Source organism: Podarcis bocagei (assembly GCF_964188305.1).
Source record: "Podarcis bocagei genome assembly, chromosome: 1".
Taxonomy (NCBI): Eukaryota; Metazoa; Chordata; class Lepidosauria; order Squamata; family Lacertidae; genus Podarcis; species Podarcis bocagei.
Window position 1 is genome coordinate 70,261,835 of NC_138125.1, and position 16,912 is coordinate 70,278,746.

Here is a 16,912-nt window from a genome sequence, read left to right on the forward strand (position 1 = left end):
GCTCTACAGTGGTAGTGGTGACACCTAAAAGGCATGGATAATGCTCCACTGAACTTGAACTGGAGTGTTCTCCATAGACCACTCACAAGAATTCTGTATGGGGTGTTTAAGGTTTCATGGCAGAGACTCCTCAACACACAAGTCAATGTGGGAGGGAATCCCTTGAGTCCACAAGCCACATTTTACAATAGATCCCCCTATATGATCTATAGTAGTTGTCTAGTTATGTTTGCACGTAAAAGTAAGCTAGATTTTATAGTTTATTCTGGCTTGGCAGGAATAAGCAGCTTGTTTTGATAGTTCATCATCTTTACACCAGAACCATTTCCCCCCTCCCATAATTAAAGAAATAGTGTTTGGGGATGCGGTTGTTAAACAAATCGACTAACAAAGAACAAAACATTTCCCCTGCTAACTACAATGCTTGAGAAATAGCACACAAAGCTAATGCAGTCATAATGTGTCAGACAATCTTCCTGCCATGTGCAATAACTATAAATCAATATGTGCTTGTCTGCTTGACAATACCTAGAAAATACCTTTGATTTTTAGGGGGGGAAATGAGTATAATTCCAAATCATTTTTCTTCATTGTATTGATTACAGCTTTCCTGCTTTGCCTGTAGTCATCAAATAGCAAACTATCTGCTAAAGCAGATTAGCACATTTCTGGCAATTATTTTTTTAAAAAACAAACCATGCAAAATTCATATCTAAATATACTTCAGAGAGAAATAAATTGTTTTGTACAAAGATGATTGAAGGAAAATAAAACTTCTGATGCTGCAAATAGTTGAACTGTGGAGAAAAAAATTGTGGTCAAGAACATTGGGCAAAGGGCTATTTTCAGGGCTGATCAAAATTCTAATATGTGCTGGAGCAGCCTTTATCATATACTAGGCCTAGCTCAAAGGCCGCTGAATGGCTTGTTACTTGCTCTATAGGAGCAGAATAAAGGCCTTTGCACCTAATATTTTGCCCCTTGGTGGAAAGGACCTGCCTGCATGTATTTTTGTGCACATGCAGTGGTGCTGGTTTATCTGCCTTTTTGACAAAGATAAGTCAGTACCACTGGCTGGAGGCAGAGTACTTTCAGTGTTGAAAAGGAGGTGTGATAGATGCATTGTTATTTTGGTGTGGCACACCTACCTTTTCTCTGTGACAGGTCTTGTAGATCAGTGGTGTCCAAACTTTTTCCAAAGAGGGCCAGATTTGATGAAGTGAAGGGCCGTGAGGGCTGACCAAAGCTGTTATCCCCTTTTTAGGATTGAAGTTGTTGAGGTTTTTTTATCCCAGGAAATAAACTGCTACAGGGGCCGGATTAAACCAACTGGTGGGCCGGATTAGGTCCCTGAAACGGGCTTTGGACATGCCTGTTGTAGATATTGTCACACGCAACTCCAGTCTCTGTCAAGTGGTAGCAAGGTTCCAGGCACTCACTGGGGTCATGTTTCCATTGGGAACTCAGACATGGCAGAGGTAGTAGTGTTTTAAGATATGTTTTATTTTACACCTACAGTATATATGGGATGCAGGTGGTGCTGTGGGTTAAACCACAGAGCCTAGGACTTGCTGATCAGAAGGTCGGCGGTTCGAATCCCCGCAATGGGGTGAGCTCCCATTGCTCGGTTCCTGCTCCTGCCAACCTAGCAGTTTGAAAGCACATCAAAAGTGCAAGTAGACAAATAGGTACCGCTCCGGCGGGAAGGTAAACAGCGTTTCCGTGTGCTGCTCTGGTTCGCCAGAAGTGGCTTAGTCATGCTGGCCACATGACCCAGAAGCTGTACGCTGGCTCCCTCGGCCAATAAAGCAAGATGAGTGCCGCAACCCCTCAGTCGGCCACGACTGGACCTAATGGTCAGGGTCCCTTTACCTTACAGTATATATACACCCAGACTCTTCCATGGAGAAGGAGATAGTTCCACAACATTATATCTCAAGCAGGGCTTGTTCTCTGCAGCAGCACAGTCCAAGGCATCCTGCACACCATTCCTGTGCTTCTCTCCCAGACTCCCAAGATGGTTCTGCCCTTCCTCCCTACTTTCTTTTTTCTTCCCAGAAAACCATGCCAAAACCCAAATCTCTTTCCTGTCACCTTGCATGCTCCCCATCACCTTGGTAACCTCTGTTTTTACACAGCCCTGGGGGATTTCTCTTGAGGTGATAATGACTGCCTGTTGTTTCATAATGACCTACATTCAACCAGCCCAGCCTTGGTAGTTTGCATAGGAGAACTGTACACCCAGGAGAACTGTATTTTCTGTTCTAAATACTGCTGTTTAATAATTTCTTCAATTCACTAATAGACTCTAGTACCTCAAATTCATAACAGTATTTTTAGTGCTTTAAAAGTCTGTAAAGCCTATTTGATCAGGAGAACATACAACATGCTGCCAGCTGCCTTTTCCCCAGTGGATTGGATCCAGAGGAAAGGAGTGAACAGAAGGTAACTCTCCCTGGCAGCTCCTCAAGGCCCCTTCCTTTCCCAAGGGTCAATGGACTACTGAGTAAGGTGGGTTGTGGTGACAGGGGAGATAGCAGTCTCCCCTTCATAACACAACCCAGTCCCAGCCAACTTGGTAAGGTTCCTCAATGCTAGGGGAAGCATTCCCCCCCCCCCCAGCTAGAGCAGGCCTAGAGGTGGTCTTCATCTGTCTCTCTCCTATTGATCTTGTGAGACCTTGCTTAAAGCCAGATCATTGGCTAATCAATATGCCAGATCATTGGCTAAAGTGATTGATACTTACTTTCATGGACAGATATATCAAATATTACTTGAACTATTTATATTGGCAGGAACTTCAAAAGAATTACAAATGTTTGTAAGAATTCCCAGGACTGAGACAGCAGAGTAGGTGAATCTTTGAACATTGATGAGTATATATTATACATTCCATAGTACCTGTGCCTCTGCCTCTGCTAGATAACATTAAGCCTTAGAACTTGTGTGAAGCTCTGTAGTTGCCTCAGGGGGAATAGAGCAGCATCAGTCACTGGTGACAGATGCATGTTGTCTGTGGCAGTTGCACCTTGATTTAGTGGACGCAAGGCTAAGGTGTCACCAGAGCCTCAGTAGCAAAACAGGCTGCCCACCTTCAGAAGGACTTCCAGAGTTTATTCAGATTTTGAAATCCTCTGTTTCATTATTTTTATAAGTGACTTTATTTTCACTGAAGGAAAAAGATGTCCCTAGTTGCTCCCCTATTCAAAAAAGGATGGGGAATGATGTCTGCCAGCTCCCATCGCCAGCCTCCCCATACACTATCCCACACCATTCCCAAAAGTCTCATAACCCCCAGGAACAAATGTTGGGGGGACACAGTGGGTTGCAGAAAAAGTGGGAATTGGGAACCCAATTCTGTGGAAGATCATTTAAGTCCAAGCCACATTTATATTAATCCATCATAACATCTATGTTTTTCCTGTAGCTGTATTAAGTGTGTGTGGGGAACCACTTTTAAAGAACTGCAGGGTTGCTGTTATTGGAGTGAACTACCTAGCAGTTCGAAAGCACGTCAAAGTGCAAGTAGATAAATAGGTACTGCTCCGGCGGGAAGGTAAACAGTGTTTCCGTGCGCTGCTCTGGTTCGCCATAAGCGTCTTAGTCATGCTGGCCACATGACCCGGAAGCTGTACGCTGGCTCCCTTGGCCAATAAACTGAGATGAGTGCCGCAACTCCAGAGTTGGTCACGACTGGAGGGGTCCCTTTACCTTTACTGGGGTGAATCAGTGGCAAGAGAAATGGTTATGTGCTTTTCTCCCACCTTTCTAAGGGACCACCCTGCCCATTTCCTGAGAGCAATTGCTTAGAGTTTCATATATACCAGAGGCAGAGGCGTAGGAAGGTCAGGTGATACCTGGTGCAAAAAATTTCTTGTCACCCCCCTCTCACACATTGATTATTATTTTTTGCCTGCAAAAATGGTTTTATGTTATTTCATATTTTCTTACAAAGGAATGTGGATTCTGAGCCTCTGCTAACAAGTAGGCGACTATGGACAGATACTTAAATGTACAGGATGGATTGTGTTTTGGCTTGTGTTATTTTATGTATATTTATTGTTTATTTAATAAAATTCATTTTTAAAAACCTGCATAGTGGTTTACCAAAACAAAAAAACACCACAGCAGTAAAATCAAGAAAAATTAACAATCCTACCTTAAAACATACAAAAGCTAAAATATTAAGATTAAAATTACTTCAACTTCCTAAGCATCTAGGTATGCTTGCCTAAAGAAGAATGCTTTTAGCAGGTGCCTGAAAAGAGTCTAGCAAAGGCATGTCCTTTATTGAAATTTCAGCCTTCATGAAATAGGAAAATGGCCAAGTAAACAGCTATTTTCGTGGAGGAGGGTCAAGATATTAACTGATATGCATGAAATTTCATATGTAGCTATATAATCCCTAGTGTAGTAAGATAAGACCATTGGAGCAGGCATTTTCAAAAAAAAAGTTTTTTATGAACTGCCCTAGTAGGGCAGTAATTGTTCCTTGATAATTTGTCACCCCCCTCCATGATAGCTCCTGGAGCGGGTGCCCCCCCCCTTTCCTACGCCCCTGACCAGAGGTTCACTTAGCCTGAATTAGAAACCGGGCTTTTAGAGTTGCAGCTTCAGCTCCCTGGAATCTGCTGCCAGCCGAAATCAGACTGGTACCCAGAAGGATGATGTTTAGGCTACCACTGAACACATTTTTGTTTAGGAAGGCATTCCCTGTGGTACAACCATTCATTTATGGAAGATTACTTTTATATATGATGAAATGCTTTTTGTTTCTGTTTTCAGGATTTGCATGGATGGTTTTATTGTGTTTGTTGAATTGAAGCAATCTACAGTATGCATTAACAGTAACACCCCCAACACACACCCAGTTTTGACATTAGCATCTAATTTTGCCAAGATAGATATCTACCTTCAATTATCATTCTAACAATAATCAAGTAACTGTGTAGAGGTTATAGTTACTAAATAGAACAAAGACATTTTGTTTGCCTTTGCATTAGTTAAATCTGAAGGGCAGCAGCTGGACCGGTTACACATACACATGCTCCCCCCCCCCCTTTGGTGTGATATCCAAGTAGTAAATAGCATTCAGATCCACAGTGAGTACCGATTCATGGGTTAACTAAAATATAACTGTTTTTTTCCAAACAGATAATCACACAGATGCTCTAAATAGGCACATGGTAACAATGAATATTGGATGATAGCCAAGAAAATAAGTTTGGGAGGCTGGGAGAAAACTAATGGGTACAGGGTGGGCTTATAAATTTTATTTCTGCCATTTTCCCTCAAGTCAAATTACCCTCAAGTCAAATTACCTTTCCCCCTTGATAGTTTACAGTATATATCATTTGTAAACTCAGACTTATCCAAACCTGTATTTTACAATTTTGGACATTACACTAAGCACCAAAAAAGTAAGATAGCCAGATCAAACCTCAAAAGCTTACTTTCCTACTATACTGTATAATGGAAGGAGAAAAAGCTGATTGTGGATAATGCTCAGAAAGCAGACGAATCTGGGTATATAATTCTAAATTTGTACGATGGATGGGGTGTACCACAGTGCCCTGTAAAAATGGTCGGGTTTTGTATTCTTTTTCCAATTACAGTGGTACCTCGGGTTACAGATGCTTCAGGTTACAGACTACACTAACCCAGAAATAGTACCTCAGGTTAAGAATTTTGCTTCAGGATGAGAACAGAAATCGTGCAGTGGCGGGGGGTGGCCCCATTAGGTAAAGTTGGCACCTCAGGTTAAGAACGGACCTCCAGAATGAATTAAGTTCTTAACCCGAGGTACCACTGTACCCTGTTGCCTTCGTTTCTACTTCGTTTCCTATCCCCATGTATTTTCTTCTGTCAATGCATTTTGCCATCCTCCTTTAAAAAAAAAAAATTCAAATTTTCTGGCAACATACAAAAGTTGGATATAGAATACAGTGATACCTCGGGTTCAGAACTTAATTCTTTCTGGAGGTCCGTTCTTAACCTGAAGCACCACTTTAGCTAATGGGGTCTCCCACTGCCACTGCACGATTTCTGTTCTCATCCTGAAGCAAAGTTCTTAACCCGAGGTACTATTTCTGGGTTTGCGGAGTCTGTAACCTGAAGTGTCTGTAACCCGAGGTACCACTGTACATTCTTTTTAATAAACCATTAAACAAAACTGGTAGTAATTTTCAGAGTTTTGAGACCAGCAAAGTCAAAACATGGTTGATGTGACTCCCTTTCTCTTCCATTTTGGGTGGGATTGGGGTTTTGTTTTTGTTTTGCTTTTGGAAATAACTTGCTCCAGTGAATCTTTCTGGTTAGCTGATAATTTAGCAAGCTCAGGAAATTTTGCAAAATCCAGGTGTCTGGGCTTTAGCACAAAAAAGAAAAGAAAAAGCATCTGTTCTCCTCAAATGGAAGAATGGCAAATTACAAATTGCAAATCACTCTTAATAAATGTTTGGAAGTAGGATATTTAATATAGAATCCTACAAGCTTGTCAAAAATGTGACAACTTGCTTGGAATGCACTTGTTTTGCTAGTGTAGTAGGCATAATACTGCCAAAACGTTGGGTCTGATTGGTTACTGACTCATTTGTTCAAGCTCTCACCGTAATCTTCACATAATTGCTCTTCTCAGTTATAGCCTGGATCATGCTCATTTTAGATAAAAAACGCCCCCACTGTTTCATTGGAAGGATGTCTGCTTTGGTTGTTGCCTATACATTAATGTTGGGCAGAGGTTCGCACTACAAAGTATTTACTGTTGGCTTGCAATTAACATTAGTATCATGCTTAGGGGTTGGCTCTCTATTATATTTTCTTTCATATTCCATATTTTGGATGCACTCACTTTTAAAATACATGTGGAAGCATTAAAAGTGAGGCTGATCTGGTGTAAAATATTGTGGTTCATATGTATCACTGTTGCTTCACTACTGCCTTCAAATTTATCATGTTTTTGTCAAAAAAGCTGTTGCATTCCTAGGCTGACAGCTAGCTGCTTAAAAAAAGAGCTCTCCGTCAAGTTCAATCTCAACACCGTCTGCTCAAACTGGTGGTCCTGCTGCTCTTGTAAAAATGGAAAGCCTGCTGCCTTTGCATCATCTATTCATCTGTTGTTCAGGGCAATCCATTGAATAACTGAATGGTACCAAAAGTCCCTAAAGGCTTTCAAAGTTACTTTCCTACTTGGCAAAATTGTTTCTCCTATAAATCAGAATACGCCAGGAATCGGAATAGGAAAGTCTTTGTGATTCACTTTAATTTGTACGCTTCTAGATGTTTAGGTGTAGTTAGGTTATGAACACTGGCCTTTTTTGCCTGTAGCATCTGTGGAGGACTATTGTTGAGGTTCAGGACTGTTACAGTGATATTTGTGAGCCTTAGATGGCTTTTGCAGGTCAAGATGTCAATATAGGAAGATCAGTAACGCCCATTGGTAGGAGGGAAGGCAGACCTATGCTTCCTCCTTGATCACGTCTTTGTAATATGTAAAGTAGCCTATAGGAAAGAGAGAGAGAGAGAGTGTGTGTGTGCCAGGCCTGCAGAAAGATAATGTACAACAGTGCAGCAGAGATTACATCTAATTTTACCATTCAGTCAAGGTGGATTTATGCTATTGGCATCCTTTTATTTTCACTTCCTAATAACTTCTATTAGAGGATGAAAGCAGAGAGCGAAGAAGACAGAACAGGAATTTTAATCTGTGCAATTGACTGTATTGTTTAAAGAATCCTCTGACTTTTCAACTCTTTTGAAACGAGTATTAGAATACTTAATACCTAGTGTTAAAATACTGCAGAAGAAAGATTTGGTTGTCTGAATGAAGATTGATAAAGTCTTACTGCTAAGAGGGTGAGGAGTAATTTCCTTGTTGGATTAATTGGGGTGTTCATTTAAAAAACAAAAAAAACCCAAAGCAAAAACCCAGTTACTTAAGCTCTCCTGCGTACTTCTCTGCTCTTCCACAGCTACCTGAACCCTGACTCAGACGGATATGTGTTCAGTCTCCATGGCAGCTCAGTTCTGACAGTCTTTGAAGCAGAGAGTGATACTAAATATAGCCTGTAGCTCCTCCGGGCCAGACTTTGAATTGCTGCCAATGTGTGGTGGAATGCCATTGTTTTGAGGAAGTAGACTGCAGTCCATGAACGCTTATGCCATAATACAGTGGTACCTCAGGTTACGTACTTAATTCGTTCTGGAGGTCCGTACTTAACCTGAAACTGTTCTTAACCTGAAGCACCACTTTAGCTAATGGGGCCTCCTGCTGCTGCCGCGCCGCTGGAGCACAATTTTTGTTCTCATCCAGAAGCAAAGTTCTTAACCTGAAGCAATATTTCTGGGTTAGCGGAGTCTGTAACCTGAAGCGTATGTAACCCGAGGTACCATTGTAAATGTGTTTGATTTTAAGGTGCCACAAGACTGTCTGCCACAACCACTACTTCACTGGAAATAGTTCTTCGTGTCATTGGACCCAGTTCCCATGAACAGCTCATACCCAGTGCATTCTGCACCTAGCTATCTGCCACTTGTGACCAAGGATGGCACCTGACATCTCCACCATCGGGAGGTGCATGTCTGGGGGGGTCCTTGGATCTTGCCTGTTTTCACACACAAACAATACGTCCTTTAGAATTCTATCTGTGATATTTTATCTGCAGAACAAATTTCAAGAGCCAAAAGGTTATATTGAAAAATATGACTTTTGAGCCATCTGGCCCCAAAATGGCGACTAGACATTCCATTTTGGCACCTGTAACCTTGGTTTAAGGAGGCATTTGGCAACTATCTTACATATCTGCTTATACCATATGTGGCTGCAGAACCCTGTGTGTTCTGGATTTTGTGTCCCTTGGATAGCATGGTTTTTGTATAGATGGTGCCAGTGGCGTAGCATGGGTTGTCAGCACCCGGGGCAAGGCAAGTAATTTGCGCCCCCTAACCCATGGATTTGTGCCCCCTAACCCCCAGATGTTGCACCCGGTGCAGCTGGCCCCCCTGCACCCCCCCACGCCACTGGCGAGTGCCTCCTAAGCATGTGCAGAGCGCCTCCCTCCGCCCCCGCCACGCGGAGCTCAGCCTGCGCGTGGGCAGGCCCTTTGCGTCACGCGCGCTTGGCAATCCCCGGCACCTCTCCTCTCCTCTCTCTCTCCCTGGAGAAATGAAGCAGTGACCTGACAAGGAGTAGCAAAGGATGGGCATGTTTCGTCCCTGATCGGGATGAGATCAAGGTGCTGGCAACGGGAAGGAGGCGGGGGAGAAGCAGGAGCAGGCCAATCGGGGCTGCTCCAGATCCCCCCCCCCATCTCTCCCATCGCCGCTGGAGGGGTCATGGAGGCACTGAGCCCGGGAGGCGGGTAGCCAGCCAGGGCGCACCTACCCAACCTCGCCACGCCCAGGCGCGCTGCTCTCTCCAGCTTCCTCCCAGCCGGGCCAGCGGCTCCACCTCTTCCTTTGCCTCTTTGAGCCGCTTAATTCCCAGCAAGCGATTAGCAGGCTCGGATCGGATCCTGCGGCAGGCGGCGCCTCCACCTCCTCCTCCCGGCTTTGCTGCTGCTGCTGCACGGCTCTTTTCCCTCCACCGACGGCGCGCTGCGCCTTGGAGAGGTTCCCGCTTCCTCGAGGGGGGCCGGCCAAACGGAGACGACGACCCCCCACCGCAAACAAGCCTCGATTGCTTGCCCCTTCTCTCTGGACTCGCGCCCCCCCAGATGTTGCGCCCGGTGCGGCCGGCACCCCTGGCACCCCCTATGCTACGCCACTGGATGGTGCCAGAATGAAAGCTAGATAGGGGGACATTAAATAAGCTGTATGCAAGAGATCAGGGCTCTTTCATTCCCCTCCCCCCATTTCTTTTTCAAGTCTCCAATCATGGTTAGAAAAAAAAAATCTACTCAAAAGGGCTGTTTTCTCAGCTTGTGCTTTTTTTCCAGCCACATTCTCAGTAAAGGTTGCAGAGCTATTCTAGACTGCTTTGCCAAGTCAAAAATTGGACGTAGATGCACACTGCTATACTGGTATTTCAATTACAGTGATGTAAGTGTCTAAAATTCACTGCTGCCTAAAATATATCCAAGATATAAAAAGTCATCTGAGTACCCATGCCAGGATTATTTGCAAATATGTTGCACTTCTAACATTTAAAAGGGTTTTTGCAACTATAGCTATGATGTGAATCAAAGTGCCCTGCACTGAAATTTGAATCCAAATGCTGGAGGAGAGATTTCTATGCAGCTCTGTCCGATAGAGACGCCTATCAGCAGCTACAGGTAAGTATGTATATTGGTAGGAAGTGTGCCTATAAATATATATCCTTAGTTCCCCAGGGCTTGGGTGTCAGATGATTATATCTTAACCTTTTATTTTAAATATGCTGAAGGGACAACACTGTTCTCACATCCAGTTATAATATCTGAGGTTTCTTGGTTAGGACTTGGCAGAAGATCAGGCAGCAGAGATTGCAGGAAATTGTTTCATATTACATGCCTCTCAGTCAATGGAATGATCCTTACACCTGCTACTTAAGGTTTGAGACAAGTATGAGGGTTACAGAAATCAGTTACTCCATCCCGCACTCTTCCATTTGTGGTGGCACCCCATATATGGACTGGCCTGCTCAGAGAGGTTCCTTGCATACCTCACACTTGTCTTCCAAGGCAAGCAGGGCTCACTGTCACAAATATGTTTAGTAGAATAGAATTTAGATAGAAAGATATGTGCAGATTTTTGGCTCTTGGTGTTCAGTTCAAGAAACTGGGTAGAATTGTTGGCTGACACTGTCAGGTTAAGATGTTCATTTCCCTCCAGCTTACACCGTTGTAGCAGATTAGGTAGTTTTTGATTTACAGTATTATGTTTTCAGATTTCATTTTGGTTTGATTTTTCTTTTGTTTTAATACTGCATGGATATTTGATTTTTATGCACTCTGCTCTGGTGTCAATTTTTTTGAATGAAAGCTTGGTTTAAGGTAAAGGTAAAGGGACCCTTTACCTTTGCTCCGTGTCCGAGAAGCGGACACGGAGCAATGGATCCAAACTACAAGAAAGAAGATTCCACCTAAACATTAGGAAGAACTTCCTGACAGTAAGAGCTGTTCGACCGTGGAATTTGCTGCCAAGGAGTGTGGTGGAGTCTCCTTCTTTGGAGGTCTTTAAGCAGAGGCTTGACAACCATATGTCAGGAGTGCTCTGATGGTGTTTCCTGCTTGGCAGGGGGTTGGACTCGATGGCCCTTGTGGTCTCTTCCAACTCTATGATTCTATGATTCTATGACCCCTGACCATTAGGTCCAGTCATGACTGACTCTGGGGTTGTGGCGCTCATCTCGCTTTATTGGCTGAGGGAGCCAGCGTACAGATTCCGGGTCGTGTGGCCAGCATGACTAAGCCGCTTCTGGCGAACCAGAGCAGCGCACGGAAACACCGTTTAGACACCTTCAAAATAAGTAAAGCTTTTCAATTTTAGAGCAACCTTACAGAACAAGGAAGAAGACCGTTTGTGAAATAAAAGGTATATCTGGATTTATAACTCTGCTTTAATTTAATATTCCCTGTAAATCATTTTCTTACATTATAAGAAGAAATCTTATTTTTAATATAGTCATTTAGTTACATTGGCTTTAATGTGGCAGAGGTATGTGTTAATTAACCTCCTTTGTCAAAATTGGAACTGTGTTAGCAGGTGTGAGTGATTTTTCTTCTTAGGTTAGCATAGGCTGTCTTTCTAAACTAACTGGTGGCCTTAAAATATTTGTGTTTCACCCTTTCAGAAGTAAGACAGGTCAGCATTTGTTGGTCCTTGTACTTGGGATAATTTGCAGTAAAAATGTGGATGTCAGAAGTTGGAAGTTTGCAAGGACCTCAAATCCCAAAGAACTACTGCTTTTTGAGCTCTTCTGTGCAATGTAAGGTGCCAGAACAGGCTTGTCATGTTGTAGTAAAGAGCATCATGCGAGCTACAGGAGCAGTTTCATGCTGGCAAATGTGTTGTTCAGTTTGGTTGTGGCTTTTTCATAATTTGCATTAGTAACATTGATTGCTGGGTTTGCCCTTTTATGTTTTGGGATTTGTGTTGAGAGCATCACAGGGAGCTTGATTCAAAACAGACCCTAACAGTTAGTTTAGAAATTATTGGATCCTTTCTGTACTGAAGAATGTCAGCCATCACTAATACACTTTGCTGTGTATGTGTATATTAAACCAATTTAGGCTGGAAACAAAAATGAAGTCTCTAAAAATTAGCAATGTTATTAGACTAAAACATTCTTACTGAAACTGCTTCAGGAGCAAAGAACAACATATAGTTGAAGTTATTTGGAAATAATAGATTAATGGATAATATCTTGTAGTTTCTCCTCCCTTATGGATCAACTCAAGCTGTCTGCATTTTCTGTATGTGGTCACTGTGGTATTGATCACAAACTGAACTGGTGGCTTGATCTGATGGTTTGACAGTCCTGTCTTGCTTCAGAGGGGTAGGATTCCAGACTTCCATATACCTGTAGATTCCAGATTTCCCTCCTTCAGGAAAACCTTTTCTTGTTGGATCTTTATACATCTGCCACAACCCCCTTGCATATTGCTGAGGTTTCTGGATCAGAAATTGCACGGTGGCAGCGGTAGGCCCCATTAGCTAAAGTGGTACCTCAGGTTAAGAACGGTTTCAGGTTAAAAACAGACCTCTGGAACGAATTAAGTTTGTAACCAGAGGTACCACTGTATAGAGAAAGATCAGCAATGCTGGAGAAATGGTTCTCTTCCTCCTCTTCAGTGAAGCTTGGCTGTCACTATGGATTTTTTTGATGGTTAGCTCCTGATAATGTTTTCAGTGTGCTCCAGCTTTGCCTTGGACAAAGACAGAAAACCACTGCACTAGACATCCTTCCAGCCCAGTGGTCCCATGAATGGTGCCTAATAATCGAGGCCTTCTGGCATCTTATAACCAATACAGAACACTATTTAATAAGTGGTTTAATTCACTTTAGACAAAGCCCTTATTTCATGCAGTCTTTCTTAAGCGTGACAAGGAGACACACAATACATTCTTTCCTGTCTCAGCAGTCACACCAAAAGGAAACACTCGTTCCCTCTGCTCCCAGAATGGCAGCACAAGTTGGGAAGAACCATCTGCTTTACAGCTCTGCAGTTAAGCTCTTAATGCAAAAGGTGTGAGAAATAATTTTGAGGGGGTGGGTTGTATGAAGCTCCAAGAAACTTGAAAGCTTTAGCAGGGCTGGTGCCAAAGGTTTGCATGGTGAGTAGAAGAGTAGCCTAATAGGAAACTGATGAGAGCTTCCTGGACCTTACTTCTCCACGTTACCTTTGCACCCTCCTTGTTCATCCTCATTTTGTTTTTGCCCAGAGATCAGTGGTGGCGGTGGTGGCAGTGCCTCTTGGTGAATAGGAGGCACTGCTGGTTTCCTTCCACCTGTTGGCCTCAAGTGTCAAAATGTCTTATGTGGACCCTGTCTGTTGCATAGTAATTCAAGTGTAGGGAAATTACATGATGCACATACATGTGTAAATCAGGCCTGTGGTGTGATGCAGGAAGGTGGCCTAATTTGAGTTTGTTTCCTTGATGCAACCATTTTGAATGATTATAGGTCTTCATACTGTCTGGAGGCTCAGCTCTGCCGCAGGATCAAGCTCTAAAACTTAAATATTAATGTTACAAAATTAAAAAATAATGACATACAAAAGAAGAGATTACTGAGCACAGATAATTCATTATGCGCCGTATTTTCACAGCCACAGTATTCATAGGCTTTGTGTCCTCACTTTATCTTAGAGTGTCTGACCAAAGCAGCATCTGAACTTGTGGCGATCTAGGAATGCAGGGATTACCATTTACATGGGGGGGGGGGGGGAAGGGTGGTAGCCAGCAAGTTTAAGCACATTTCTGGACAACTTTGACATGTGAAGTAAGTTTTCAATAAATTGTGAAAGAAATAAAGTTCTAAAACACTGTGGAGTCTGAATGTGTGTGATGGGGAAACCGACTGCTTTTCTTGTAACAGAATTCCATTTATCCTAGCATTACTTGGTTTTGTGCATGACAGTCTAGATATAGATATATTTCTGTGCTGTGCAGTTTTCTGCCTTTTAATGAGGCTTTGAGGAGATCAAGGTCAGACTTTTAAAGATTTGTTCCACAAAAATCCATAGTTCTTTCCTTTTGGGTGTTTTGCTTCACCCTGCCATTGGCTTAAAAAATATATATCTTGAAACATGAAGAAGAATGGTTTGGGCACTTTTGCATGCTCACATCATGTTATCAGCAAATGTGCCACATTTTCCTTCCTTTTGAAATATTCTCTTTTATCAATCAGCTGGGGCATAGTCGAGAGAATGAGAAGAAATAATGTGAAAGATTTCAGAACTCTATCCACAATGCTGTTCAAATTCATCACGTGAACGACACTGGAATTATTTTGGTCCTATTTATCAGGCACATAAAACAAAGCATATAGTAACTCATTTTGTCAAGATGTATCTATTCTCCCAACACACAAAGGCCCATTAATGTATAAACATTTCAGTGAAATAGCTGTTAAGAAGCCTGCTTATGAAGAGCTAATATTTTTCCCCATTTCTCCTTGTATCTGTTTATTTGCTTATGCGGCAAGAAAACTTGAAAGAGAAATGATGCATAAGAGCTTTTATTTGTGTTGCAGCACAAAAACAAAGCTTTGTCACGTGGTTAAAGAAAGCTTGTCATTTTTCCATTCTAAATTAGAAGCAGAATACAGTTAATGGGGGAAGAATCAGTATGCTCATACTGGGATCAGTCTGATGATATTTTTTTTTTATAAGCTTGACATGACAATTCACTTTTTAATTCAACTTTTTCTCCCCCCCCCCCCAGAGCACTGGCTCTATCCTTTTTATTTGAGAGACATTCTATATCACATTCCTTTACTAGGTTAACTAAGTGCAGGTATATGCTTGTTTTCAACTGGTGGGTTCATTTGTAGCTTAGAAACGGATGTTGTTCCAGGTGCATGCTTAACTGAGGCAGTCAATTAGATTTAAACCCATTTCTACCTTTGTCAGGCCTTGATAAATAAACAGGTGGGGTTGCAGGTGTTCTCAAGTGACAGGCAGAGTGAGAATAATTGCAGTGTGGGGAACCAGAGAGGGTAAGATAAGGTCAGCTACTACTTCAGTTTTCGGTGGGGAAACAACATTTTTAAGGAGCAACACACACAGAGAATTTTGAGAGCTCCTCCTGATTAACTTTCCTCCTCAAGAATCTGAGGGCAGTTGCACATGTAACAGAATAGCAAGTTCGTTTAGCACCTTAACCACATATCCCAGTTCAGATGGAATGGAGGAATGGAGCTTGGGTGTTTGTGAGCTATCCTATCCAGCTTCATTCAGCTGCTGCCTTGCATGCCAGACTGCACTATCATGCTACATGCTTTGACTAAGGGGAATATTGGCTGAACTTGCTCACTGGTGAAAGAGTAGTTAACTGACAGTTGCTCCCTTCCCAGACTAAAATTAACTTGCCACTCCTGAACTTTTTTCACACTCAGGAGTTAGGGTGAACTGAGAGGCAGTGGCAAATTTAAGTCACAGGCTGGCCTTGCCTTCAAGGCATAGCTGTCAACTTACAGATTTGAAAATAAGGGAAAATAAGGGACCAGCAGCCAAAATAAGGGACCTGCAGCCTCACCTGTTCCAGGCACTCCAGTCTTCCTGTCCTCCTGCAGTCTGGTTAAACTCATGCTGGTAGCTTCAAGAACACTGCCCAACCAACTTTGCAACCAGAGCTTCAACTGAATAGAATCTGAATCGCATGTACCACAAGGCCTATGCAGCCTCAACTTAAGATGGCTCCCCGGCCCGGCTTTGCACTGCAAAGTTTGCAGCAGCACATGCAACAAAATGGCGTCCAGCATTCAAAAAGCCCGTCAGCTTGCATTAACTAGCCACACACAAGGCATGCAAGCTCCACCCCCCAGTCGTTCTTAGACTTCTTATTTGGTGAGCAACACAGCCAAGCAACACAGTTGGAGCCTCCCTCCTCCCTGGCCGGCAGGGAGGGAGGGAGAGGAGCTGCTTCCTTTGAAATTTGAGGGACATCATTTAAGGGACATTTAAGGGACATCCATCAATAAGGGACAGCAGCGGGACATGGCGCTGGAATAAGGGACTGTCCCTTCAAATAAGGGACACTTGACAGCTATGCTTCAATGCAGGTTGGGTACCCCCACTTGCATTTCCACACCTAAAAAACAAAAATGAAACCTTGGCCCAACAGTTACTGGCAGTAGCCTCAGAGCTAAGTGAGGAGGCATTCTCTTTGAAAGGTTTTATTTCGGAGAATCCTACTTAAAATTACACAATATTTTTGCCACTCTGCTTATTGGCCTGCTGCTTGCATTTGTCATTGCGTAGATGTTTTTTTCTTGGAACTGGAATATAAATAGTACTTTTGTTTGTTTGTTTTAAGTCAAGAATGTCAACCTTATGAAAGCCATATTTGTTCCTACTCAAAATGGGGAGTTATGAAAAGGCACATTTTGACAGATCCTGCTCTGAGAATATAAAAATGCATTAACATAATGGCTCAGTGCTTTAGTTATATTTCTGCTAATCCCCCGACTTGCTAGTAATTAATTATAGTCCTCATAATGAGCTCTGGAGTCAGGACACCAAGACTTATATAAGCCTCTCTTAAGTGTTAGATTTATGATGTACTGTTCACAGTTGTAGTAATTCAACTGGCTCTGGACAGGGCTATGATGCATAAGGTGGTATCACCCCAAGTAAACAAATAGGATAGTTCCATACAGATTTGGAATTATTAATTTGTATGCTTTCAGTCTGTAGAAGTAGAGCAAATGATTCTTTTACCACTTGGGGATACTGAGCAATAAACCATTATGAGCACACAAAAAAGCAAT

At 42.7% G+C, this 16,912-nt stretch overlaps 1 protein-coding gene across 2 annotated transcripts in view; it reads left to right on the forward strand.

Moving 5' to 3' along the window:
* Nucleotides 1–16,912, forward strand: part of GALNT18 (polypeptide N-acetylgalactosaminyltransferase 18) — a 364,667-nt gene that overhangs the window by 97,540 nt on the left and 250,215 nt on the right. The window lies entirely within an intron of this gene.